Source organism: Onychomys torridus, chromosome 19 (assembly GCF_903995425.1).
Source record: "Onychomys torridus chromosome 19, mOncTor1.1, whole genome shotgun sequence".
In the NCBI taxonomy this organism is placed as follows: Eukaryota; Metazoa; Chordata; class Mammalia; order Rodentia; family Cricetidae; genus Onychomys; species Onychomys torridus.
In genome coordinates, this window is record NC_050461.1 from 45,464,042 (window position 1) to 45,491,188 (window position 27,147).

At 44.7% G+C, this 27,147-nt stretch overlaps 1 long non-coding RNA gene across 2 annotated transcripts in view; it reads right to left on the reverse strand.

Moving 5' to 3' along the window:
• Positions 1–14,630: 14,630 nt before the first annotated feature.
• LOC118570460 overlaps positions 14,631–27,147 on the reverse strand; it is a 125,271-nt gene continuing 112,754 nt past the window's right edge. For both annotated transcript variants that reach the window (XR_004943194.1, XR_004943195.1), the window contains exons 2-5: positions 22,022–22,161; positions 16,967–18,015; positions 15,719–15,864; positions 14,631–15,466 (exon numbers count right to left, since the gene is read on the reverse strand). This is a non-coding gene — a long non-coding RNA (uncharacterized LOC118570460). The remainder of the gene's footprint in view (positions 15,467–15,718; positions 15,865–16,966; positions 18,016–22,021; positions 22,162–27,147) is intronic.

Here is a 27,147-nt window from a genome sequence, read left to right on the forward strand (position 1 = left end):
CTGCTGGGTAAAGCAAGCTCAGATTCTCAGAACCTGAGTAAGTTCTCACTAGGAAACCTTCGTGGGTTTCTTCCCAGAACCTTCCAAAACAGTGCCACCACCTGGGGACCAAGTGTTCAAATATATGCCCATGGTGTGGGGGAGCAATAGTCATTTCAACCACCATAAGTATCTACAATGGGTACTATAGGGTAGGAAAGGAAGGACCTGCCGCATCTCTCAGTGTTAAGCTCACTGGAATCATGGGAGTGCAGAGCCTCAAAGGCTGATTATTCTACCTTGCCAGTGAGTGGTCTTCGTGCTGGAAACACTTCTCTAAGAAGTGTTAATGCTGTGGTGCAATGGAATTTAGAGAGAGAGGGAGGGAGGGACAGAGGAAGGGATGGAGGGGATGGAGGGATGACAGAGACAGACACCCCCACCTCAGTGCTTTGTAAATGTTGTATACTACATTCCAGCTGCAGGTGACTATTGTGTAAAAGAATCAGAATCTGGGTATTCACTGCAAGAAAAGTCTATTTTGATGATACTGTTTAAGAAATCTGAGTGTTTTCTTAGCAGGTGGTAAGTGGAGAGGTCTCTTTATTGTTTCATGCCTTTTTCCCCCCTGTAACTCAGGAAATTGAATTTGACTGAATGAAATTTAAAATCCAGAGAACTGCAAAAGGCAGGCTGTACCACATCTGCATTACTTGCTTGGTCTAAACTTCCTTGCATGAAGTTCTAAAGTCAGTACCTATAGGTTAATCTAAGGAACTATTCGGTTTTCAATCATTTTTTTTTATATGTATTCCTTCGCTGACAGCAGTCACGTAAAGAAGACTTTCTCTGGGTTTGAGGGAATCTAGCCATCATGTTGGGGAAACGGTGGTGGGAGAGTATGAGGCAAGCATAAGAAGCCGGTCTTCCAATAGGATCCAGGTTCAATTCCCAGCACCCACATGGCAGCTTACAACTGTCTGTAACTCCAGTTCCAGGGGATCTGACACCTTCACTACAATATACATAAAGGTAAGTAAATTATATAGAAAAATCAGGGTCAAACTTGTGAAGTTGCCTTCAAGAAAGTGTAGTTTTATTTTACTGAAATTTCTTTATCTGATGATAAAGAAATGTATTTTTAAAAGTGAACACAATATTTGATAATCCCAATACAAGAAAGCCTACTTCAGGCTAAGACCAAATCTATTAAGAAATACACATGAGAAGCCAGGCATAGTGACACATACCTTTAATATCAGCACTAGGGAGGCAGAGGCTGGCACATCTCTGAGTTCAAGGCCAGCCTGGTCTACATGGTAAATTCCAAGACAGCCAAAGCTGCTTAGTGAGATCCTGTTTAAAAAAACAAAAAACAAAACAAAACCCTTAGGAAAAAAACAAGAAAGAAAGAAAGGAAAGAAAGAGAAAAAAGAAAAACACATAGAATTGCTCTCAAAGTCAAGAAAAGTTGCTAGAGCCCACTATATTATCTTGGGCTTCTGTAGCAGAGTATCACTTACTAAGGTCTTCAGCATGGAGGCTGGAAGGTGAAGATGAAGACGTTGGCAGTATTGGCTTCTAAAGCTTCTCCTTGGCTGGTGGATAACTGTCTCCACTCTATTGTCTTCTTATGGTCCTCCCTCAGTGTGTTCACACATCTCTATCCAGCCATCCTGTGTCAGATCTCACCCTGAAGGCCTCCTTTTAACTTGGTAAGACCCTAGGCCAACGTGTATTTTGAGGGGACTCCATTCATCTCATGACCTCTAGCTTCCTTCAGAAAAGCCACAGCAGAACTGAACACCAGCCAGGAGGAAGGAAGTCCACAGTCAGACTCCTGGAGCTGCAATAGAGGACAGCAGAGTGGCTTGGATCGTCTCCTCCTATTCCAGCAGAAAACCAAGGCTCAGAAGAGAGAGGCAAGTATATCTATCACACACTCTAGGTCAATAGTTAATGCTAACCCCATGTAGCAGGAATCTTAAAAGTTTTTATTAATAAAATCAAACCTGAGGCCAGTTATTGGGGTGAATGCTGGAAGATCAGAGAAGCAGAACAAGCCACAGCTACCTCACCTTGTCAGTTGATCCTGTTTCCTCAGGCTGGAAGCCTCTGAGTCCTCATATCCGAATGAATCTCAGCTGAACTGTGCTGCTCAAAGCCTAAAAGCTTAACCAGCCAAATGCTTCTAGTTTCTGGTCCTCACGCCTTATATACCTTTCTGTTTTCTACCATCACTCAATGGGATTAAAGGCTCCCTTTCTAGGATTAAAGGTGTGAGTCACCATGCTTAGCTGTATCCTTAAACAGATGGATCTCTGCCTCTGGAATGCTAGGATTAAAGGCATGTGCTACCACTGCCTAACCTCTATGCTTAATATTGTGGCTGTTCTGTCTCTAATCCCAGATAAGTTTATTAGGGTGCACAATATTTTGAGGAACACAATACCACCACAACCCCACCCCACCCATGTGTGTGTGTGTGTGTGTGTGTGTGTGTGTGTGTGTTCATGGGGAGTGTATGTATTTGCATAGTGAGGGCATGTGGAGGCCAGAGGACATCCTCAGGTGTTATTCCTCAAGCCTCAGGCTCCATCCATCTTCATTCTATAAATTCCTATTTATTTATTGTTGTGGTAGAGGCAGATGGAGTATGTGCATACCAAGGCACATGTGAGGAGGTCAGAGGACAACATTGTGGAGTCTATTATTTCCTTCCACTTCTCCATGGGTCCCAGGGATCAAACTCAGGTCATCAGGCATGTACAGCAAGTGTTTAGCCAAGAAACTATGTTTCCAGCTCAAATCTACCCACCTGACTTTTGAGACAAGGTCTCACTGGCCTAGACTTTGCTCTAGGGACCCACCTGACTTTGCCTCCTCTGTACTGAGATTATAGGCACACCATCATGCCAAACTGGATGTTTTGCTTTGTTTTGTTTTGTCTTTCCCAAATGGGTTCTGTGGGGGGAGTAAACTTGGGTCTCCATTTTTGCAGGCAAGCGCTTAACAGACTCAACCATCTCTCCAGCTCTAAACTACTGACCTAGAACCCAGAATAAAAATAAATTGCAGCCAGCCACACCCCGGCCCACCTACCACACTCTAGTATTTTGGGCTCAGGTCCACTCTGGGCTCTCCTGGAACTGGGGCTGGCAACCTAGCCCCATTCCACCAAAGAAGGCCTGATTATTAGTTATTAGTTATCAAACAGACATCCAAGGCAGATATAAAATTAATAATGTTCTGTTCTAGAATGTTCTCCTTATTTTAAAGGTTAAGGTTTAAAGAGAAAGTGTCCCATTCCTTCTCCTTAAGGACATGTATGGTATGTATGTGTATGCCTGTGAAGGCTAGAGCTGTTTACTTTAGTCTCTAACGTATTGTCATTTTTAACTACATTTTTTTTAGAACTTATCTGGGTGCATGTGTGTGCAGGTCAGAGGACAACTTGCCAGAATCAGTTTCCCCTTCCACCATGGAGGTCCCAGGGATTGAACCCAGCCTGTGAGTTGAACCCAGCGAGCAATCTTACCCACCACTTATTTTTACTGTCTTATTTTTCAGGACGAGGTTCCTCTCCAAACCTAGACCTCACAATTTCCACTGCTACAGTCCTGGGAATCCCTACACTCTGCGTGTCTGCTCCTCCTGTGGCTCAGGTGACAGACATTGCCATCTGGCTTTTACAGATGTGAAAGGTGCTGTGGATCAAACTCAGTTCCCCATGCTTACAGAACAACGTTCTACACACTGAGCCCTCTCCCCAGCCCCTGTTCTTATTTTCAGTAAACAGATTTGAGCCCTGTTTACCTATCTCGCTCTTAGTTCTCTTAAATTCAAAATGCAGACTCATGTCTCAGTTTCTATAAGGAGTTTAGAAAAACCCATTCCAAAAAAATAGACTCAAAATGCAGCTCATAAAACTAGTAGAAGCGGAGTGCAGACATGTCTCTGAAAGGCAAAACTAGAGGTTAACCAGGCCGGGAGCGCTCAAGCCTCCTCACAGTTTCCCTCTGCAGAATTCCTTTCCAGCTAGGGCAGGCTTGGCTCAATGCTGTCCAGGCTTGGCTCAATGCTGTCCAGGCTGCTACTGATTCCCAAGGAAGCCCGGACCTACAGACAGACGTTCATGGCTCACAGAATCGTGAACTGACTGCTTGTGCCTTTTGGATTTCAATTTGTAAACATGGGGATTCCCTTTTAAGAGAGAGGGAGGGAGGGAAGGAAGGAGGGAATGGAGAGAGAGAGAGAGAGAGAGAGAGAGAGAGAGAGAGAGAGAAAGAAGAAAAATCACTTCGAAGAGGAAAACCCTGAGCTAAGTTTTTCCTTTTGGAATCTTGGCGGGTGAGGTTAACAACCTTCAATCTGGCTTTTGCCAGACACTGTATGTTTTGAACAGGCATAGAGCCGTCTGCCCACAGTGTGTCTGCCAGAACATTCAGCTCTGACCTGTAACACGCCTTTGATTCCAGTCTCGAGGAGAAGCAGCCTGCAGGATGGGTCTGCCAGACACAGCACACTGGCTATGAGGTGGATCCTGGAGCAGCTGCACAAAACCAGGACCTCCGGAGACTGAGCTACAGGAACGTCCAGAGTTCAAATCCGGTTGGTGTGAATTGACTTCCGCATGCTTGAAATCAACCCATCTAGAAGGTCCAGGGACATCTAAGAGCTGTCTCTGCACTGAGTTTTTGTCACCCTCCTGCCCCAAATGCTAACAGAAGAGCCACAGTGCTTCCTAAGCCAAGGAACTGGAGCTAGAGAACATATAATCACATGTTAGTCCAGACCCGTGGGTGCCCAGTCCCTCGTGTCTACAAGCCACAGTTCTGAAGTGGGAAATGAGCCCACATGGACAGGCTCACTGAACTCCCTGGGAGTCAGAGAGAAAGCAAGGACTGACTGTCCCTCCTGGCCTCTGTTGTCCTAATTCATGTGCTTTATCCAAGACAAAACACTACGGATTTTGATTTTTCTCAGTGTCTTTGAGGGGACTTGGCCTTGCTGTGAGTTCTAGGAGTCACCTCTGGTTTACATTTATTTATTACATGTATTTATTTACTGTGTGTATGTCTGCATGTGTAAATGTGTGTGAGCATATGAGGTACCCGGGTGCATGTGTGGAAGTCAGTTCTCTCCTCCTACTATGTGGATCCTGGGGATTGAACTCAGGCCATCATCTCAGCAACAAGTCCCTTAACCTTCTGAGCCATGTCACACGCCCTACATCACAACATGTTTCCTCTGACTTCTTTGAAGTATCTTGTGGACTTGAGATCCTGTTAATCACAACAACAAGAAGATCGACGTGAATTCTCACAGAGGCAGCATACAAAAGAGGGTTTTGCATTTGTTTCTATTTCCAAGCTTTTGAGACAAAGTCTTGCCTTGAACTTGAGCCTCCTGAGTGATGAGATTAGTAGCATGCGCCACCATGTCTGGCTGTCATAAGGAACAGTTTTGATTAAACAAAAAAATAGTGGAAATCAGCAGTATATGATCCTGTACTTCTGAAGTCCTGATTCTCATTCTTAGAAGTCAAATCATAGCTGTGACCAAAAAAAAATTAAAAAGTAGAAGTTATAGTAGTGCCATTGTGGGTTCATGCTGCCTTCCGTAGGGTAGTGAGATAATGGACTGATGTTGTCTACAGTGCATTGGTCCCTCCACATCTAGGGCTGCCGTTACTGAAACTTTAACACACTACAATACCAGTTTTCACACACAACAAAGAGCTGCGACCCTGACCACAAATGTCCTCAGAGATGTCATATTTATCTCAGACCTAGTATTCTCTCCTGCCGGCACACTGTGCTGTTTCTTCTCTGGCTATGATGGAAAGATACTGAAATCCTAGGCCAAAGGAAAATTAATGGATCGAGTTTGTGAAAATAAGCATGAAAAAATAACAACGTGTTAATTTGGGAATTACCACAGTTCTTCAAGTGCTGTCCTGACATATGGTGTTATAGTAACAGCATTGTGAGGGCTCCGAGGCATATTGCAGTTTCCTTAAGAATTATTTATCTTTGCCAAATCCCAAATGCTTCAACATTGTCTGACGTAGAACCCTTACCTGAGCAAGATCTGCTGACATCCTGAGGGGTGGATACTTCAGAGTCAAACGCTCAGAGAAGCATCCTGTTGGATAAGCCACACAGTATAGTTACCTCATGGAAGGAGCTGCCTTCCTCCTGCTTCTAGAGGCTACAAGCGTCCTGCTCAAGAAACATGGATTTGCAGGTGATAAGCATTTTGATAAGTACGAGATGGGGACAAATAACCCTTTAGTGAATTCTGAATAGCTCAGAATCGTCCTTTGGTTTTGCTCCGTCTCCTTTACACACGTTCTCCTACAACAAGAAAAATGTGGCAATTCTTTTTGAAATCACTTTGTTTTATTTAATATTTATATATGCATATAATGTGTTTGGATCCAATCCACCTCCCATTTTGCCCTCTACAATTCTTCCCCTAGTCTGTCTTCAATGTCCCATGCCAACTTCTTTACATGTTCTCTCTCTCTCTCTCCCTCCCCTCTCCCTCCCCCTTCTCTCCACCCTCTGAGTCCATTTAGTTCTGTCTATATGTGCATGAGTGTAGGACAATCTGTTGGAGCATAGGCTGCCTTTCAGAGCCTGCATCCCTGGGTGACGGTGGGCAGGGCAGAGGAGGTGTATGGAAAATACTACTAATAAAGACTTTTGAAAATGCCATTTGGAAACCTACTAGTGTAGAAACTTTCAAAAGTAAAGGCGTGGTGACACATACCTTTACTTTCAGCACTGGGGAGGCAGAAACAGGTGGATCTCTGTGCGTTTGAGGCCAGCCTGGTCTATACACCAAGTTCCAGGACAGCCAGGTCTACATGGTGATACCCTGTCTCGCAACTAATAATAAAATAAATGAGTATACGTTTAACACAGGTTTAATATTTTTGTAGTACTTGCACAGTTCAAGTCAATTCACGATGCCTGTGTCTATTGGTGCTCATGGGAATGCAGGCTGTCTGTCCCGCTCCCTTCCCTGACCTGTGGTTGATCAGGGAAGAGAAAGGCCGGCCATGCCAAACAGATCTCAAGTGGTTCAAACCAGGCTGGGGAAGGGAGAGCAGTGCCTGGCCACTGTGCAGGGCACCTGTGTTGTTCAATTCACTAGGGGGAGCTGTATCCACAACAATATCTCCAGATTCCAAGAGTTTTCCAAGCCTCATGCTTCTCCCATATGGAGTGACTTCCCTCCGCTCAGCAGAGCCTTGTGGTCCAGAAGGAACCCATGGTCGGTGTGAATAAAACACAGTAGCACAGCCCCCCTCAGTCAATAGATCATTAGCTTCTCTAAGTCATGTGACCTATTTGGGGTTTATTGTTATGGTTTTTCCAGAAAACCTTTGTCTTGATGTACAATAGACCCGTACAAAACTGTGAATGTCACAAGTGTACATCAACATGTATCTCCATAAGCTGAATGCCACTCACATATAACAACACCTTTCCACTCAAAGAGACAAACCTTGCCAGCACCCAAGATTTTTCGGTGCATCTTCTAGAAACCCACACATTTAAAGCCTTTCCTACCCTGACTTCAGGCTTCAAGGATTGGCTTCTCAGTTTATACTGTACATGGTGGGATTGAAGGTTATGCCCAAGGATCTAACTACACTGTTTTCTTATTGCTATGATTTTAAACCTACTATTTATTTAAAACTAGATTTTTATCATGTCACCTATCCTGGGAAGGTTGTATATTCACAACATGATTGAAATTCTAAGTTGCTCCTTTTTGTTTGTTTGTTTTGTTGTTTTGTTTTTCAAGACAAGGTCTCTCTGTAGCTTTTGGAGCCTATCCCGGAACTCACTCTGTAGCCCAGGCTGGCCTTGAACTCACAGAGTTTTAAGCTCCCGAGTGCTGGGATTCAAGGCATGCTCCACTCAAGGATTAACTTGGTCCTTGAGTGGTGACTACAGCCGTTACTTCCCAGACTGTACTATTATTGCAGCTATAAAGGTAAATAGTACAATGAAAAAAATCAAGATTGTATGAAGACATCAAAAAAGCTGGGTTTGAACTAAAAACAGAGATTCAGATAACTGTGTACATTTTTTAAAGCACAAAAAATGCAGAGTGGCTAAATATGGTGTCTAAGACCTCAATAAGGAGACAACTTCTGTGTGGTCTGAGCTACACCTCAGTGGAATGACTGGGTGATCTGAGGGCAGATCTGAAGCAGTACTTGGCCCTTGGTGCAGATCTGTGTAAACGCTATCTGGAAAATAGAGAAAAGGCTCCAGAACCCCCACAATGGCCTGGAGGAATGCCGAAACAAACAGGCATGCTCAGAAACAGTGATTCTCAGCTTTCCTAATGCTGCAACCATTTAATACATTTTTGCCGACCCCCAACCAATAAAATTATTTTGTTACTACTTCATAACTGTAATTTTGATGCTGTTATGAATCATGATGTAAATATCGGATGTGCAGGATATGTGACACGTGACCGTGGTGGAAGGTTAGGATCCACTGATTGAGAACCACTGCTCAAGCATTTCCTACTGGTTGTGTGAATCTAAAACCCACCCCCTACTCTTCACTGTTTATAAGAGACAAGATAAATTGTGCCTCATTGTTAAGGATTTGCAGGAAAATATTTATTTTACCCCAAGGCAATGAAGAACCTTGGACACTCAGAACAGGAAAGTCATCCAAAGCAACTGCTTTTCTAATCTCCGAGTTAATTAATAGGCTAGATGATTGTCCTCCCTTCCCAACCCCTGTTTTTTCTTTAGGCTCTGTATCCTAAGAGGCTGATTGATTCCCAAGCATCATGCCCATTGGGCTCTCTACAATAGCCTTTCATCGGGGTTTGCCCAATGGCTGTCACTCAAAAAATGAGACTCTTTGGGTGAATTCTGTCTCCAGTGGGCCTAAGGGGCAAAGGGAAACTCATTGGCTGCATTTGTGCCCTATAGAGTCCAGCAAAGACAGAAGCCAGAAATGGAAGCTGCTGCATGACAGATTTCATTAGCGGCAAAGTGTTCCTCGCACGCTTCCTTATTGAACTGAACCGCAGGCGTAAAAGGAGTATGTGCTGTTAACTCAGTATTTCCAGCTCGAGAGGCCATATCTAGGAAATACATGCATGCCAGAACTCACTAGTGTAGACAGAGGACTCATCGAAGGTTGTGTAAATGAGCTGAGGTAGGTTAATGTGATTTCTCCTCCTTTCTCCTCTTCATTGTCCTGGGTAGTAGGAGGGGCTCCCAATGGCCATCATAGACCTCAGTAGCCATAAGCAGCTAGGACAGAGGCCCAATTCCCCTCTACCCAACCCCTGAGGACTATACACATTTAATATTTTCTACATGCACTGGGACATGGTATGTGTGTTGAGGGGGAGGGTGTAGAGAATCTTGGCTCTAATTTTCTCTACCCCAAATGAACAGAGTTTCTTTGTTTTGATTTTTTTTTCCCCTTAACACATGTCTTTCCTGGCCATCTAATTTCTTTTCTCTTACACAAATCATTACTTGACTTGAGGCAAGCATGTCCAGACAGCAGAGCACTGACTCACAAAAACAAAGTGATTTATTTAATTGCTGTAGCAAAAATGAAGGGTCAAAAGTCAATCTTCTCACAGGGCTGCAGATCCATTGGGGTGGAACTCACCTAAAAGCAACCGTGTGACTTTAGGACCCCAAGGGCCAGCCTCAAGCACACTGTAACTAACTGGTCTCAGAATTACATCCTAAGGAAAGCAGGCATCAGACACATCTTCCTATCCTCATGCACAGTCATTAACTTGTACACCATTCTCTCGATGAAGCCATTGGAAGCTGTGAGGCTTCCAGAATTATAAATGTACTGGTCGGTTAAACCTTGATGATTCAGACATCAGCCAGTGTCTGGTCTTCATATCTATTCATACAAAGAGTTTTCAACGTAATGTGTAGCAGTGACAGATGCTAACTTTGAAATAGTTTTTCAATTGTGTTCCAGAATTTGTAAGCTGAAAACGCAAAGGTTATATTGAATTGGATAGCTTAAGAATCTGAGTTAACATTTAGTTCAATATAATTGTTGTACATTTGTATAGCACTGTATCATATTAGAAAACGTTGTCATGTATGTTTTATTAGACTCAGATGTACTCAGTTTCGTGGATTAAGAAACTACAGCTCAGAGAGGCAGAAAGATTTGCACTGTCACATGGTTACACAGTTGTAGAACTCGCTCTAGAAGGCCCCTGTCTAAAAATACCCTGTTTACCAGGCTTTTGTCTGAATTATGCTGCTGTAGCCAATGTGTAGGAAATCATTTACATTTTTCTTTAGTCATGGGACATAACTTCAGGGTTCTAGCAAGCTGACAAGAGCTCAGAATTTGAGCTCTTGGCCAATGAAACAACAAGACAACCAGAGGCAGGGCGCAGTGTTCAGTCCTCAGCCCTGCAACAATTGTATCAGGCTTTTGTGGACTGTTAGCTCCCAAATCATAACACAGAGACTTAGTAATTATGAATACTTGGCCTTAGCTTAGGTTTGTTTCTAGCTAGCTTTTTTAAAAAAAAATTTAAATTAGCTCATTTCTATTGATCTATGTGCTGCCCTGAGGTTTCTTTACCTCTACATACTATCCATCCTGCTTTCCTGATTCTTCCGTGGCTGGCTGGCTCCTGGCCCCAGGCTGGTTACCTGCCCACTCCCCATTCTGGATATGTCTTTTTTGTTTGTTTGTTTGTTTTTTTGAGACAGGGTTTCTCTGTGTAGCTTTGTGCCTTTCCTGGAACTCGCTTTGTAGACCAGGCTGGCCTCAAACTCACAGAGATCCTCCTGGCTCTGCCTCTGGAGTGCTGGGATTAAAAGTGTGTGCCACTACCACTGGCTAAAGATGTGTCTTTATCAAGGCACCTTCTGATTGGTTTAATAAGGAGCTGAATGGCCAATAACTAGGCAAAGGGAGAAGAAGAAGAGATGAATTTAGGCAAGGGAGAGATGCCAGAGGACATGGAGAGGAAACAGGAAGTGCAAGATGGAAGAAAGCTAAAAAGCCACAAGGCAAAACATAAATTAATAAAATGGGTTAATTAAAGTTATAAGAGCTAATGGGATAAGACTAAGCTATAGGTTGAGCTTATCATAACTAATAATAAGTCTCTGTGTCTTTGTGTGTGTAAGCTGGCATGCCAAAGAAAAATATATCTACACATCCCTCACACTTCCCCAGCTGGTTGGCTCCCCTTTTCTCTCTGCTCACCAGACCCACCTTCCCCTCTTCTGCCTAGCTATTGACCATTCAGCTTTTTATTAGACCAATCAGGTGCCTTAGGCAGGCAAGGTAAAACAGCAGCACATCTTTACATAGTTAAACAAATGCAGCACATCTTTACATAGTTAAACAATTATTCTGCAACACAAACAAATGCAGCACTTTTTTACATAGTTAAACAAGTGCAGCACATCTTTACATGATTAAACAATTATTCCACAACACAAATAAATGCAATACATCTTTACATAGTTAAATATTCTATTCCACAACAAACAATAACTCAGCCGGGCGGTGGTGTCGTTCTTCTGTAATCCCAGCACTCAGGAGGCAGAGGCAGGTGGATCTCTGTGAGTTCGAGGACAGCCTGGGCTACAGAGGGAGTTTCAGGACAGCCAGGGCTACACAGTGAAGCCCTGCCTCAAAAAAACAAAACAAAACAAAGAAACAATAACTGCTCACTTGGGATTTTTTAAATTGTAATTGACCCTCACCTGGGTCAGTGTTTTACCTGGTATAATCTTCCCACATTCTACCTATCACTTTAGCATGCTTCTTAGTCTTGAGGAAGTAAAGGAGAAAATATCAGTGTGTCTGGATTAAGACGAGAGGTTCACTGAGTAGAAATAAGAAAAGTGTTCCTTTTCTCAAGTCCTTGAAGATCAATGTGAAATGCTTGGGGTGAGGGTGTTGGGTGGAGAAGAAGAAGAAGAAATTATCAGGACCAACCTCATCCCACTTACCCTCCCCACCTGAGACATTCAGTCCACTGCTCGATTTCCAGACACCTCAGCATGGTAATGACCAGATGAGATAAGTGAATGAAAAAAAAAAAAAAGAAATCAAAAGAAAAAAGAAGGGACATGACTGCATCTAGGTATGGTGGAGGAGAATGTTTATTAAAGATATGTGAGAGAGCATAGTCATGGGCAGGGATCTGGAGATCTGGGAGAGGCCAGAGTGGACATGTCCAACCTGAGCTGGACCATGTGAGAGACGGGTAGGGGAAGGGAGATGGGGGAGGGGGAAACCAAGTGCAGCAGTCAGGAGGCCCAAAAATACTAAAAGAGTGGGCAACCAAAATGGTTGGATTGCATAGGGAAAATCAGCCCAGCCCCCTGGACTGGAGAGTTCAGTGTAGGGGGCAGGGTCTACTCTGTAATAAGTAGGGACTGGGGGATCCTATGAGAATCTGGCAGCCAGGTCTGCTTTGATATTTTCAATAGGCACGTCAGCCATTTGCCCTGGGTTTGAAACTTAACCATAGAAGAATGTGAGTTCCACAGTTTTTTTCTTGGGCCTATTGGCTAATCCAGGCCACTAGCGGTTTACCTGACTGGTCAGACTAACCCAAAAGGGAGACCCGCAAGGGCAGGGTAAGGCCACATACTGACTTCCTCCACAGAGAGCCTTGGATCTTTGGATTCACAAACACTCCTGACTACAGGGAATACGGTCCTTTGCCTGCAGACTCTTTCCTCCTGCTTCTTAAAAGAGTATAAAAATAAATAAAATAGCACAAATAAAAACTCTTCAGATTGTAGATGGATTTCGTTTATTCTATTGGCTTGCAACCTGCCAGCCAAAAATGAAGATATCTAAAGAGAGATACTTGTGTCTCTCAATCCGACTGTTGAAGGAACAGACCCCAAAGAATGGGGATTGCCCCAGGAATCCCATGCTAGGAGAAGAAAAAGACCCCAGCCAGTCAGGGAGCTTGTCTCTGAAAAGAGATTCCACACAGTTCTAACAATTTGTCAGACCTCCTTGAAGGATGATACTGAAGCCTGGACTTAGACAGTGTAGAGGCACACCATCCTTTGTCAGGTCCAAGGAAGCTCAGTTCCCCAAGCTCTGAAAGGCGGTCTGTATATCCAGAAATAAACTCAAGCTGGACGATAGAAATTTCTGGTGGTTAGAGCAATGCCAGCATTCCTTGAGAACTTGTTCCCATATGCTCTGGCAGAAGAGCAAGCTGGCTACCTGTGGGTGCATATCAAAACCCGTGTCAGCCTCCAGGCTTCCTCAGTATCGTAAGTACCTGTTACAAAGTACCTGTTTCAAAGCCCACACTAACCCTTCTCACCTCCCCAGGCTTCCCTCCTTCTGATACTTGTTTGTTGTTTTTATAATGGCTAGTTTTTTTCCTCTGCCCAGGCTTTTCTCATTGTACTTTCTCTGCCCCCCCCCCCAGCTATCCTCTCCGCTCTCACAGAGAGCCTATCTAGTCTGCCCCGCCATGTTCAATTCTCTCTCTCTCCCCCCCTCCCCTCTCCTTCCCTTCTCTCCCCTCCCCCATGTTATAATAGTCTAAACTCACAATAATGAAATGTAAGCACCGTCATTCCCTTACATTCAGTGTGGATCTAGATAGAACTGGATTGGAAGTTGCAGCTTTTCAACCTGGATGAATTATATTTCAGTGAAGAAGATCATTACTAAGAGGATCACTTCGGGACCAGGATGATGGCCCAGTTGGTGAAGGGCTTTCCTCGCAAGAGTCACAACCTGAGTTCGATCCCCTTCTTTTGAACTCACTTGACAAAACAAAACCGCCGGATACGGTTGTGCTCGTTTTTTTAATCCCACTGCTGGGCTGTGCGGTGGAGACAGGCAGAATCCTGGATCTCACTAGCTACCCAAATGAACTGCTTGGCAAGTCCCAGGCCAGTGAGAGACTCTGTCTCAAAAAAATAAATAAAAAGTGGATAGCACTTGAGGAGTGGCACCCGATGTTGTCCTCATACCTACACACAGACAGAGAGACAGACAAGACATTGCTGCTGGGGGATATCGTTCTGTATGTTGTGAATATGTATTGCTCTGAATGGCTGATAAATAAAATGCTGATTGGCCAGTAGCCAGGCCGGAAGTATAGGTGGGGCAAGCAGACAAAAGAATTCTGGGAAGACAAAGGGTGGAATCAGGAGTCTCCAGCCAGACACAGAGGAGGCAAGATGACAAGGCAGAACTGAGAAAGGTACCAAGTCACGTGGCTAAACATAGATAGGAATGGGTTAATTCAAGTATAAGAGCTAGTCAGTAATAAGCCTGAGCTAATCGCCATACCGCAGTTATAATTAATATAAGCTTCTGAGTGATTATTTTATAAGTGGTCTGTGGGCAAAACACAAGAAAACTTCCAGCTACACCTTCCTTCTGGAGCCTCACTGTTTCAAGCACTCCTAGAATAATCAAGTCCCAGTGCTCGTGGCTACACTGACTTTGAAGAACACAAACCCACACGTAGACTAGTTTCTTTTGTAGACTATCAATTTGCTTCAGTTGCCCAATTAGTGCTAGGATTGCTTTCTAATTCATTGAGTTAGAAAAAAAGCACACATATCCTTCACAACCTTGTAAATGTGTTATCCTGTACATCGCATTCGTAAGCGAGAGAAGCAATTTTATTTTTATGGTCATAACCTTAGCCTGAACAATCCAGGTATTGTCTGTTTCTTCCCGCAGCCAAGATGAGTTCCGCCTCCTTAACAGACGATGATCCAAAGAGCTTAGCCAGACATCCCCACCTGTCTCTTGTGTTCTTCTCTCCATCCTTCCCAAGGCCAGACACACACAGACAAGTATGACCTGTGGGTGAGTCAGGAAGTACTGGTAATTTCGTGTATTTCAAAACAAGGGCTGTGCTTTCTTCTTGAATTTTCTTAACTATGTCCTTGGTCCATGTGCCCGAACTCAGACTCTGACAAGTTCAGATAAAACAAAACAACAAATAAAAAACAAAACAACAACGAAAGATGAGCGAAAGGCTTCTGTAAAATCATGGGAAGAAGTGAAGATTCAGAATTCAGAAAGGGTGCCTGTTCTACCAGTCTTGAAGGCAGTTGCAGCCAGGGACTCAGTAGCCATCTGCCTTTCTCTGCGTCCTGTAGGCAAGCAGAAAAATGTCTCCCCCAACCCCAAAATGCTCTTACTCTGTCCTCAAAGAAAAGCTGGCCCCTCACTAGTCATTGTTCACACAGTCTTCAGAAAAGACCCCGGTGGGTTTAGCTGGAGTCAGGACCTCACATCTGAGCCAGTCAGAAGGCCAGGAGGAAAATTCCCATGAACCATGCGATCCCAGAGGCAGGTAGGAAATCTGTACCCAGCAGCCACTCAGGAGCCACCCAAGTGTCTTTTTAGATTTGCTTTTGATAGCTCTGTCTTCTGTTTCAAAGATCTGTCTTAAGTGCAACTGCTTCCGTGAGAATAAACTAGAAAAAAATACAATTAAATTAAAAAAATAAGACAAAATTCATAGAAAATTTAAATCATCTACAATCTCACCGATACTACACAAGCATTCACGTCATAGCATGCATCTTTCCAAGTTTTTCTCTACCTATATATATATATATATATATATATATATATATATATATCTTTTCCTGTATACTATTGAGGTTTGTGTAAAAATGTAATTCTACATATTTAAAAATATATGCTTGATATCATTTTGTACTTACAAATCCTGTTAGCTTAGAGGATCTATGACATCTCCGAACACACGTGGAATTCTCAAATTAGCACCCCAAGTCCTACAGGTTGAAGCTTATTGGTGTGTGTTTCTCCTTGGAGGGGATTTGCATCTCCACCATACTCCAAAAGTGGTCTGTTACAAAGAGAAGGGACAGAGCTTTGGCACTCAAGTTTTCAAAGCACATTCTTATAAATTGCTGTAGATTCATTGGTCCTGAACATTAATATACTCGACCAGTCTCAAGCTCACAACATAGACAAACAATAACCGGTGAATGCACGACTCTAAACCGCAATGCTCCAAGGCAGACATTCTCCTTGGTGCCAGTCTCTGGTCTCAGCGGAGCTCCCAAACCTCTCAGGGTGACTAACTCTTGTGAACCTGTTCAAACAGCTTGTTTTAATGAACTGCGGGGGGTTAACAGTTGGAGGAGGCTGTCAGGTGGAATGGGGGATGAAGTGGGGCACGCAGAGGTCCTTGGAAGAGGGAAGGCTGGAGCTGGGAGGCTGGCTAGGATCTGGATGCTGACTCTGAGGCCTCCTTAGAGCTGACCAAACCGGTTTGGCCTAATGCTACTCACTGCCTGAAACACCAGGGGCCCTGAGCACTGACAGAGCTTGGAACAGTGATTTCCAGGGGAGGTCATTCAAGAGTAATCCAATCTCTTTTTCCTGATTAACAGCTTCTGCCATATAAACTAAATATCAACAGTTATCGAAGTCACCCTTCCCTGCCCAATAGTCCGCCATTGTTCTATTTCAGAGTCTTCTTGGGGTCTGCTCTGGCTGAATCACTTGGTAGTGACCAACTTTTCCTTTTCACTTTGTGCATACCTTAGCTTGCTTCTCTTGGGTTCACAGACATCACATTCCCTGTCCCCCAGGTGCACACTTTAACCTTAATTATTACTTCCCACTTCCATTTCAGCATCTCACTGGGAAACCTTTCACTCTGAACAGAGAACAATGAGTACAACTCATGCTGGCCTTAGATGGATCCTCTGGGCTAGCCCAGGAGCCAGGCTGACAGTGGATAGCTCCACCCACCACCTTTGTGGCATTCTCCAGTCAAAAGAGAACTTCTTAACCTGCTTATGTGTTCTGTCCGCCCTTTAAAATGCTTCCACTCCTTCTGATCCATTCTCTGATTTACTGCGTTGTTTGTAGTCCTCAGAAACAAAGTGTTCCACTTCTTAATTATAAAATCATTGGAAACGTCTCAAATTTAAACTTACCGCCTGGCACTTGTTTCTTCCCATTCAGCGTCCATGCAAAACACAGCGCGCACAGCAAAGGGGACAATATATAATTTATTCAAAGCCAAAGGTGACTGCTCGTGACCTGGGAACAACATGTATCAACCTGAAAGCGGTTACATGAACTTCTTTATTGACAGAACAAAAGAAAGCCATAAATCAAGGTGTTTTCCCAACGCATTGGTGGGAACACCCGGTAAGCAGCAGGTTATAGTGTAGTGGGGAAAACTCTGTTATAGATTTTAGGTTTTACTGATGATATTCTTAGCTTGGGGTTTGGTGAACAATGGTGAGTAAGCTATTACATTCCAGAGGTTTTGCCTGATAGCTAAAAAGATGTTAGTTCACACTCAGAGGTAGGCAACAAATAGCCACTAAGGAAACCCACGATATTTGGGCTGTAGCTTTGCAATGTTCTGGGCAGTTCATCAGCCTTGTAGAATCTCCAACACAGGTGCAAGGATTGCAGAGGGGAGAAAAAAACTGAGATGTCTTTAATTCCATAAATTACTTGCTTAGATTGTCACAAACTCTGTTATGTTTTCATCATTAATGTATTTTGATATAATATTAATATATTACAAACTTTTTAATAACAATTTTCAGGGATTATTGGTATACCATACACAGTAATAGTAAATAAAATATAGTAAAATATTTTGTATTTGAGTTCATATGCATGTAGTAGTCAGAAGTTGACGTCCGGTGTCTTCCTGGGTCACTGTATACCTTATACATTGAGCAAGAGCTCACCAGTTTGGCTAGTCTAACTAACTAGCTTGCTCTGAGATTCCTGTCTCCATCTCCTGGGTGTTGGTATTACAGGCAGACGTCCATGCCCACTCAGCATTCATGCAGATGTTGGAGAACTCAGTCTAGTCCAAATGCTCACATGGTTAAGTAGTCCATCTCCCCAGCTCTCATTTAGAATTTTCATTCGAGAATCTGATAATATCGTCACAGCGACTGCATGACTTTTATGCTTTTATTGAAGTGGTAGGTCCCCATTCTCTTCTCCCCTGTGGAGACTGAGAAAAATAAACACTCTTAGCAGAATTTTGTGGCATCTAGATTAACATTCAGAGTGGCTACCGAGGGATGTGTGGGCCCTTGCTGAGTTGACAAGCAGTGAGACGGAGTCTCAAGTACCATTCTGCATGAAATGAGCCTCCCTTCCAGGGAAATGCATCTGCACGTCAGACAGAGTTTCAGCTACTGCCATTCAAGTCTATTTCAACCTGTTTCGGGATCCCAAGGCTTGCCAGAAGTGATGCTTTAACTCAAAAAGGTAAACGGTGCCTTTTAGTTGCTCTTAAGCACTTGAATAGGGAAAAGCAAATCCAAGTAATGGTCTCCCCATAGAGAAACAGGACAGAGAGAGTGCTGGGCTTGATTTGGAAACAAAGAACCCTAAATTCTCAGTCCAGCACTCTGTTTTGTCTTCAGGAAAAACCTAGTCAGATGGTGTTTTGAATTCCCAAGGTGAGTTCAGTTGTCTGGATGAAGACTGGATTAGTTAGCTATGAGAAACGCACACGTGCACACATGCACTCAGGAACTCATGCTCGTGCGCATGCACACTCGCACACACCATTTGTGTCTGGGTTTATTGAACACAGCAGAGGCACACCTAGAAACCTGTCTCCTAGCTTCTGCCAGGGGAAGATTCTCCCTCTACCTGTCACATCTCCCCAGGTTTCCTACCACAGTCAGGTGTCCAACTTCAACCCCACAGACAGAAAAACACACAGCTCAGTCAAATCAGACACTTCCAGGAAACTCCATTTGACTCCCTGCCTGGTTCCCACAGCAGAGCCCAGGAGTCCGCCTCAGCTCAGCAGAGGCTGCTCTCTGTGTCTGCCTGCTGCGGTCACCACCTTGAACACACATGTGACTGCTACCTCTCCCTTAACCACCTCTGTGAGGGAAGCTCCTGTTTCTGGTGAGTGCTGAATCTGTAGGCCCTACCAGCACTCAAAATGAATGCGTGGGCCAGGGAGCTGGTGGAAAACTCGGTGAGGGAAAGAGGTCAGGGGTTCCTGGGAGATGCAGAGAAGGAAACTGATCGGACCTGAGAGGTAGCTCAGTCAGTGAAGTGATTGCCTTGAAAGCCCCAGGCTGTGGGTTCAATCCCCCAAACCCTTGTAAATGGTGATGGCGCCGGGCAGTGGTGGCGCACGCCTTTAATCCGAGCACTCAGGAGGCAGAGGCAGGTGGATCTTTGTGAGTTCAAGGCCAGCCTGGTCTCCAAAGCGAGTTCCAGGAAAAGTGCAAAGAAAGAAGAAACACAGAGAAACCATGTCTAAAAAAAAAAAAAAAAAAAAATGGTGATGGAGGGCTGACTCAGCTGTTAGGAGCCTGTACTGCTCCAGCAGGGGATGTGATTGATTCCCAGCAAGGGTAACTCACAACTGCCTACAACTTCAACTCCAGGGGATCTGATCCCCTCTTCCGGACTCTGAGGACACATACTGACACAGATACACAGTATTTAAAAATAATAAAAATAAGTATTTTTTATACAGGATGTATGCAGGGGGGTTGCATTAAAGAAACTGCTGACAGGACAGCTCCATGGTATGGTTTTTATTGTAAATGAGAGAGAGAGAGAGAGAGAGAGAGAGAGAGAGAGAGAGAGAGAAGCAAGGGACAGAACAGAGAGAGCATAGTGAGAACAGCAGGGTTACAAGACCGGTGATTAGCTGGGAGAGTGGTACAGGGGTTTTGAAATGTACGATAAGTACTTGTGAGTAAGGACAGGGGGGGCCAGCATGGAGCTTGATATGCTGGTGGCTGCCACAGGTGTACATTCACTGGAGGTCCCTAGGTCCCTTTTGTCTGAGGTAAGGGAAAGGACTCCTTTTGGAAGGCAGGAGCCAGCTTCCCAAGTTCCTGGGGAGTGCTGGCTTTTATCCACCCACCAGAAATCCTTCTACAGTTCAGGTAGAGCTCATCTCTGGATGTTTGGACGGACTTCTGGAGTTTGGGGGATTGAGCTGCCTTTAGGTGCTCCACACCAGGCACCATGCAAGCGTTTATAATCTCAGTGCCGGAGAGGTGGAGACTGGAATGTCTCTGGGGCATGCTTGCTGGCCATCCAGCCTCTCATGGCCCCGGGCCAGTGAGAAACCTGCCTCAGAAAGAAAAGAAAGGGGATGGGGGCGGGGAGTGATTGCCACCATGCTTGCCTGAGTTTGATCCCAGAACCCATGGTGGAAGAGAATTGCCTCCCGAAAGTTGCCCTTTGCCCCTCATCATGGCACAGGGATGTGCCCCAGTTATCACAGCTGTACATAATAATAAGACATTAAAATCTGAACTTGAAAATGTGGCTAGCACTGGAGGAATAATGTTATCCTCTGGCCTCCACATGCAGGCATACACCACACACACACACACACACACACACACACACACACACACACCGTGATAATAACTGACCATCTCTGGAAAATCATCACCGGCAGGTCACAACACTCCAGGAACATTTTATTTAAGTATCTTAAAAATCCAAAAAGGAAAAATGTGAAGAGGGAAAAGTATGCACCGAGGGAATCTTCCTCTGAGAGAACCAAGCAGGTAGGTCTCATAAATCACACACCTCCCTGCTCTGCAGTGCGTGCGATGATTTTCTGAGGCCATAAAGGAAATGAAAGGACCTGAATGAGAGACAGCGTGGACGCCCGGAGTGGGATGATGGAGACACAAAGCTGGGTTTGGACACAGAGCTCCGAGGGAGCGGAGTTTACAGCTGCCTTCGGACGGGGATGATCAGTGGCGGTCTCAAGAATCAGGGTGTCATCAGGCACCCATGTCACGTGGCTGGTAGACAGGAGTGAATGTCATTATCAAGGGGAAGCAGCTATCGAATTACAGCTTCCTGATATTCACATGGCTTCATTTGGGTTTACGAGGGCAGAGGCACTTCCTGCGGAGTACTTCATACTCAGTAAAACTCCAAGAGCTACCTGTGGGCTTCACCATTCAGAGACAATCACCACAGATAAAGGAAATAGAAGTGATCCTGGTTAGCATGTTCTTTCCACTCAAGAAAGGGGAACTCAGCTGGGACACAACACACCTTGGCAGAAGTGTGCGGGAGGAAGAAAGGTTGATCAGGTTAGGAGGAGACGCCCACACTAGGAAGTCCCTAACAGTCCTCACCCGACGTTTCCCGTCACACTGGAAGAAAATGGATGGTATCAAGTTGTGGATTCTAAGGCAGAAGATAGGCATGCTACCCACTGCACAGATTTCCTTAAACTTTGATGAGAGACTGTCTATAGGGCAGAGGCTCCAGACTCTGAGACTTGTGGATGAAGAAAAAAATCTTAATGGAAGGGAGAGGGTATAGGCTTAAAGTATATAACATGTATGAAAATAGCTTTATCCAGGGAGCAGGAGAGCTGTCTCAGCAGTTAAGAGCACCGGTTGCTCTTCCAGAGGACAGGGGTTCAATTCCCAGCATCCACATGGCAGCTCACAACTGTCTGTAACTCCAGTTCCAGGATATCTGATACTTTCACACCAATTCACATAAAATAAAGCTAAATAAATTAAAAAAGAAGGAAATAGCTTAATATGGCCCATTATAATAAAATTAATTTTAAAAGTCTTAACGAAAACAGGAAGTGTGTGTGTGTGTGTGTGTGTGTGTGTGTGTGAGTGTGTGTGTGTGTGTGTGTGTGTGTGTAGAGCCCTTGACAAGTAAAAAGAAGTAAAGAGGTAGGGAGGAGGAGGAGGAGGCAGGAGGAAGGTGAGAGAGAACCACTAACCACCAGGGTACTGAGAAAAGAAGGAACCGTTTATCACCCAAACTCAACATAATCCCTCCAAATAAGAGGAGAGGAATCCACATCTGCGGGCAAAGCCACTTGTTTTTATTTTCTCCAAGGCTCTCCGTCAATGAACCATTGCATGGCACAGTAAAGAACAGAGGCTTTGTGGAAACACAGGTTCCAATGCCCACTCCGCCGCCTGTTATCCATGACAGGTTCCTTAAGGTCCCAAAGACCTTACCAAAGACGCTCTTACCAGCGTTTCCTTGAAGTGTAGCCGGGAGGTGGAAACAAATCAGGCCCGTGGGGGCTTCAGTAAACGTGAGCAGTTTCACTGTGGGACAATCAACGGGCTCTTCTTTACTTCCAGGTCCAAGGGTGTCTGTGGGGATGGGGCTGATGATATTGAGGAAAGATGAATGGTCATGTCAACACTCAAAGCACCCCAAAAAAAAGTCTGTCCTTCTTTTCAATCCCAGATCCCCACTGCCTGGTCTAGCGTTGTGGGATCTGACCTTCTTCCTGTGAAGGAGTCTCTTGGGAGCCTGGTATTATTCCCCAATTAAAGATGGAAGAGCCAGGTTAAGTGGGAGATAGCCTCAGGGTCCTGCCCATCCTGGAATTCTCTAGGGATACTGCTGGAAGCCCCAGGAAACTGCCGGGGATCCTGTCATTTTGATTTAAAATGGGATTGATTTGTTTGTTGGCCACAGAGACAGAGGGAGAAAGTATTGCCAGAAAGCCCGAGGATTTGGCCCCAACTGGCTCTTATGTACTATAGACCTCTTTAGTTCAAGATTTATGCTGCAGTGCAATGTGTGGCTGTAAAATGTAAAGACGGTTCAGCTTGATCACACTGCTGTCTGCCTCCCTCCTGCAGGCGGATGATGTACGGCTCTTCCAGGAGAGGCTGAGACTCGGCTTGAGAAGCAGATGCTCCTCGAGAGACAGAATGATTTAATCCCCTCCGCGAGCCCTTCAGAAGCACCACTCCACCTGTCAGCTTACTGAGAAGTAGATCTGAACTCTGGGTTGACCTCATTCGAAAGGAAAATGGAGTCCTAAGGACAAAGGGTCTTCTCCGGGGCCTCTAAGAAGCTGTCTGTCTGTAGACCTAGACTCTGTGGTTTTACCGTTCAAATATCTATGCCTCAGTTTCCCTCTGGGAATAACAATTTTTTTAAAGATTTATTTATTTATTGTGTACAGTGTTCTGTCTGCATGTATCCCTGCAGGCCAGAAGAGGGCGCCAGGTCTCATTACAGATGGTTGTGAGCCACCATATGGGTGCTGGGAATTGAACTCAGGACCTCTGGAAGAACAGCCAGTGTTCTTAACCCCTGAGCCATCTCTCCAGCCCTGGGAATAACAATTAATTCTACTCTTTTTGCTCTTACAAGACTTTGGTAAAGATCAAAGAAATCTATAAATTTGAAACATTCTCAGCTCTTGTGCAATGTGGTATAAGTTTAATTACAGTGATTTTAGTGGAATTTCAGTATGTTTTTAAATTAGGGTCTCATTATATATTCCTGGCTGGAACTCACTATGTAGCTCAGGCTAGCATCACACTCATAAGATCCACCTGCCTATGCCTCCTGAGTGCTGGGATTAAAAATGTACACCAGCACACCCAGCAGTTTATTCTTTCTTTAAAAGTCTAAAGTTTAAATAAAAACACTTCATGAAATAAAGGCTTGTCCACATCTTTGAGAGCCTCCCTGAAAGCCTGGTTTCAGCCTTAGCATCCCCAGAAACCTTCCTGGGTCTCTGGCCCCTCGGAAAATCAGGCAACCCATACTCCAGCCTCTCCCTAAATCTAGTTCTAGCCTGTGGGACCTCCCAGCCTTTGGGCCTAGAGAGGCATAGCCTCTTATGGGCTTTTGGTCCCCACCACTGTCTTCCGAGGAACATCTTTTTACTCCTAGACTGTTGCTGCTGGCTGACACCCAAAGGTGTCTGTCACCCAACTCAAGAAGGATTTCCCAGGTATTAAAAAAAAAAAAAAAAAAAGCCAGATGCCTCCTCAAGGAGAGCTTAGGTACCAGCTATTACGGTCATACCACCCAGATGTAATATTGTCACCAGCTGTGATGTGAACAAGCTGGTGGGTCTCAAAGTGGACCCAATTCACAAGCCGCCAGCAACAACAGCAACAGTTTCACCTGGAATCTTGTTAGAGAAACAAGTGCAGAGGCCAGAGTGCTGAGTCAACACTCAGGAGGGCAATGCAGGAACCTGGGTCTCCTCTGCCCAAGGCTCTGGGAGATCCTGATGCCGCCAAAGTATGAGAATTGCTGAACCTCCAAGGGACAAGTGGTGTGTTACCGGGGCTACCACATCCACTCCTGCTGGAAACAAAAGCCTTGGGATGGGAAGGAGAGAGCCATAGGAACCAAGAGTTCTGCCCAGAGGGTTTGAAACAAGCGACCAGAAAATTTGTGAACCTCAAGTTTTAGAGTGAGTCAGCGTGCACAGGTTCAGCCTGTATCTCTAACAACGCTGAAGAGGAAATAGAGACTGGGGCCTAACCAGCATGCAGAGGAGCAGAGCTGGCCCAGGGCCCAGTTCTCAGGCCTCCAGGTGCTGTGGAGGGCTCCCCGCCCCACACCCTCTCTGAGGTGGAGGGTGATTAACGGGCAGATTTCATGATTTAGGCCTGCTGTCTCCAGGGCTCACTGGGAGAACTCCGTGTGGGCTGGAGAAGTGGAGGACTTGTTCTGGGCCCCTTTACCAAACAAGAAAGAACTGGACCAGCAGAGATTTATGGATTTTTTTTTTTTTTTTCTTTTCTGCTTTGGTAACATTCCACAGCATGAGGGAGAAGGTGGATATGGAGTTTTTTAGATAGCGGACACAGATCATATTTGCCTGAAGATGGAAGCCAGATCTCACCAGCTAACTTAGGTTTAGAGTGACCCCCCACACCTCACATGAAATTGGGACTGAGCTCTGGTACCCCTCTGTGGGTGGCCCTGGCAGGTACCTGGTTCTGTCCGGCCCAGATATGTTCTTCCTAATAAGGATAGTGTCCACCTTGTGCCTCACGTTTCTCTGCTCCTGGCTTTCTCCTGGCTATTTCTGCCTGATGCTCTTCTGTCTACCTTCTGTGCCCACTGGTCCTAGCAGCAGCTGCAGCTTGCATGTTGTGCCTGCTCATTTGCATGAGAGCTTCCCCCCACCCACACTGTGTGTCACCATCCCAAAGGCGGTCTAAGAAGTCCCGCCTTTGCTCTTGGACTGGCAGTGTGGATGAAGAGAGTGGGAGGTGTGAAAAAGCCAAGTGCAACCATGACAGTTTTCCTTTGAAGAAAGTACCCTGGAACTCTGGGTTGAGGGGCAGAGGAGGGCAAAAGGAAAGACTGAGTAGCCTGCAACCTGAAGCCCCGTGGAGCCTGCACATGACACATGCTCTAAAGCCCCCAGCAGAGCCCGACACACTTGAAGCCATCCACTGAATTAAACAAGGAAGGGACTGAAGAGCTTTTGAGATCCCGGCTACGCAGGAGTTAAAAGTTCTCTTCCAACAGTCTTAGAGCTAGGTAAGCTCCAAGGAACTCATCTAATTGTTACTAAGTGGCTTTATCAGAACCTTGGTTAATCCTAAGATAAAATGTAGTTCGGTCAGCTGCTGAAGTGATAAGATGAATTAGTCAGCAAAAGCAAAGGTTAACTGAATCCGACTGATTGGCTTAGCCAGAATTTCAGAGGGTCTTCTCCAAAACATCATCACAGATTTATGAAGAGAGAAGGATGCTGGGTAAAACGCAGAGGTGCTAATGGAAACACAAACTCAATAACTAAACAGCAGAGCATCCACAGAGACTAAAAAACACATTGGAAAAACTGCCCCGTCTTGCACAAAGTAAGTCCAGACAATTCTTATCCCATGGCAAGTCACGACCTGTGTGTTGTGACTTCATCAAATACAGTAGTGTTACTATCCACTGGAGGGGGTGGGGATGCCTGTGTCTAAAGGTCCCTCAGCATTTGATGACTGGAAACCTAGAGACTTGACAGCGGAGTCGCAATGTACTGGAGTTGGAAAATGACATCTAATTCTTTCATCTAATTTTGCTAAGGTCAGCTCACTCATCCTTTTCCTCTACTTTTTAAGCAACTCTTGGAAAGAGGTCAACATCCCAGAGTGTAATTGCCAGGGGGCTCTGACTCAAGTAATCTGAAACAAACCCTAACCCTACCCAGAACTCAGGAAGCTGAATTCTCAACTTGAAAAATGACCAGAGCGATTTCTTTCCTCTCATGGAGTAATAGAAAACCCAGTTACTCAGTGGCCGTGTGTGTGTGTGTGTGTGTGTGTGTGTTAAAATATCTTTTTATTTTGATTTTAAAATAACATAGCAGCAAGATACACTCAAGCTAAGACTGTAAGTATTCTTTTGGATTTCATCTGTCAAGTCTGGTTGCAAGAAGATTTTAATTTGTCAAGAGAGTAAACAATAATTTGATAGAAACCAGGTTGTGTAAAACACTCTAATTGGTTGAGGAATAACTGGAGTCAAAGAAGGCAAATAGACTCACACATTACTGATATGTAGTAGGCAGTCAGCAGATACAGGGAGATCATGCAGGAAAGCCACTGTGACTTAGGTTGATGTCATACTTCAATGGGAATTACTTGGATTTTAAGTCAAGACAAGAAAAAAAAAATGATCTGAACATTAATGCACCAATTTGTTGCAAGGGCCAGTGACCATACACTTGGAAATGGTACACTGCCTGATAAAGGAGTTCTGTCGAGCAGACCTGGTATCATTGACAATGGTACACACCAACTGTCTACTGATGACTCTACAATTCAAGATTCAAGATTACCAGGATTGGTACTTGAGTGGAAATGGGGTTTCCAATGCTGAGTGGACTAAAGCATGTTGGGATGGAACTGTGTGACTTTTTTTTTTTTAATCCATGCATAAATCCAGGAGCTCTTTATGGGAAGAGAAACACTCAAAGTACATTCATCTCTCCAATTGGCATGAGGCAATGACTGAGTAAAAGACCCTCTAGGGGCACTGCTTCTCCCCTTTTCTCTCAGCTACCATGCCAACCTTCATCAGCCCAAGCACAGCATGGAAAATAAGATGCTCACCACCAGAAAATAAGATACCCACACCACACCCTAGGCTATTGAAGAGGCATTGAGTATTTAGACGATAGGGACTGAGCACACACAGTCCAGTGGCAGTTCTGGTGAGGTCACCAGGTTTCTGGTACTCAATGTTAGGTTACCTGCTGTTTGACTGATAGTCTCAGTTATCCAGTATCTTCTTCCCACTTCAGTGTGAGGACCTCAGGGGTTATAGATTCCCACAGATCCAAAGGGATCAAAGAAAGAGGCTTTCTCGCTAATTAGCAACCTGT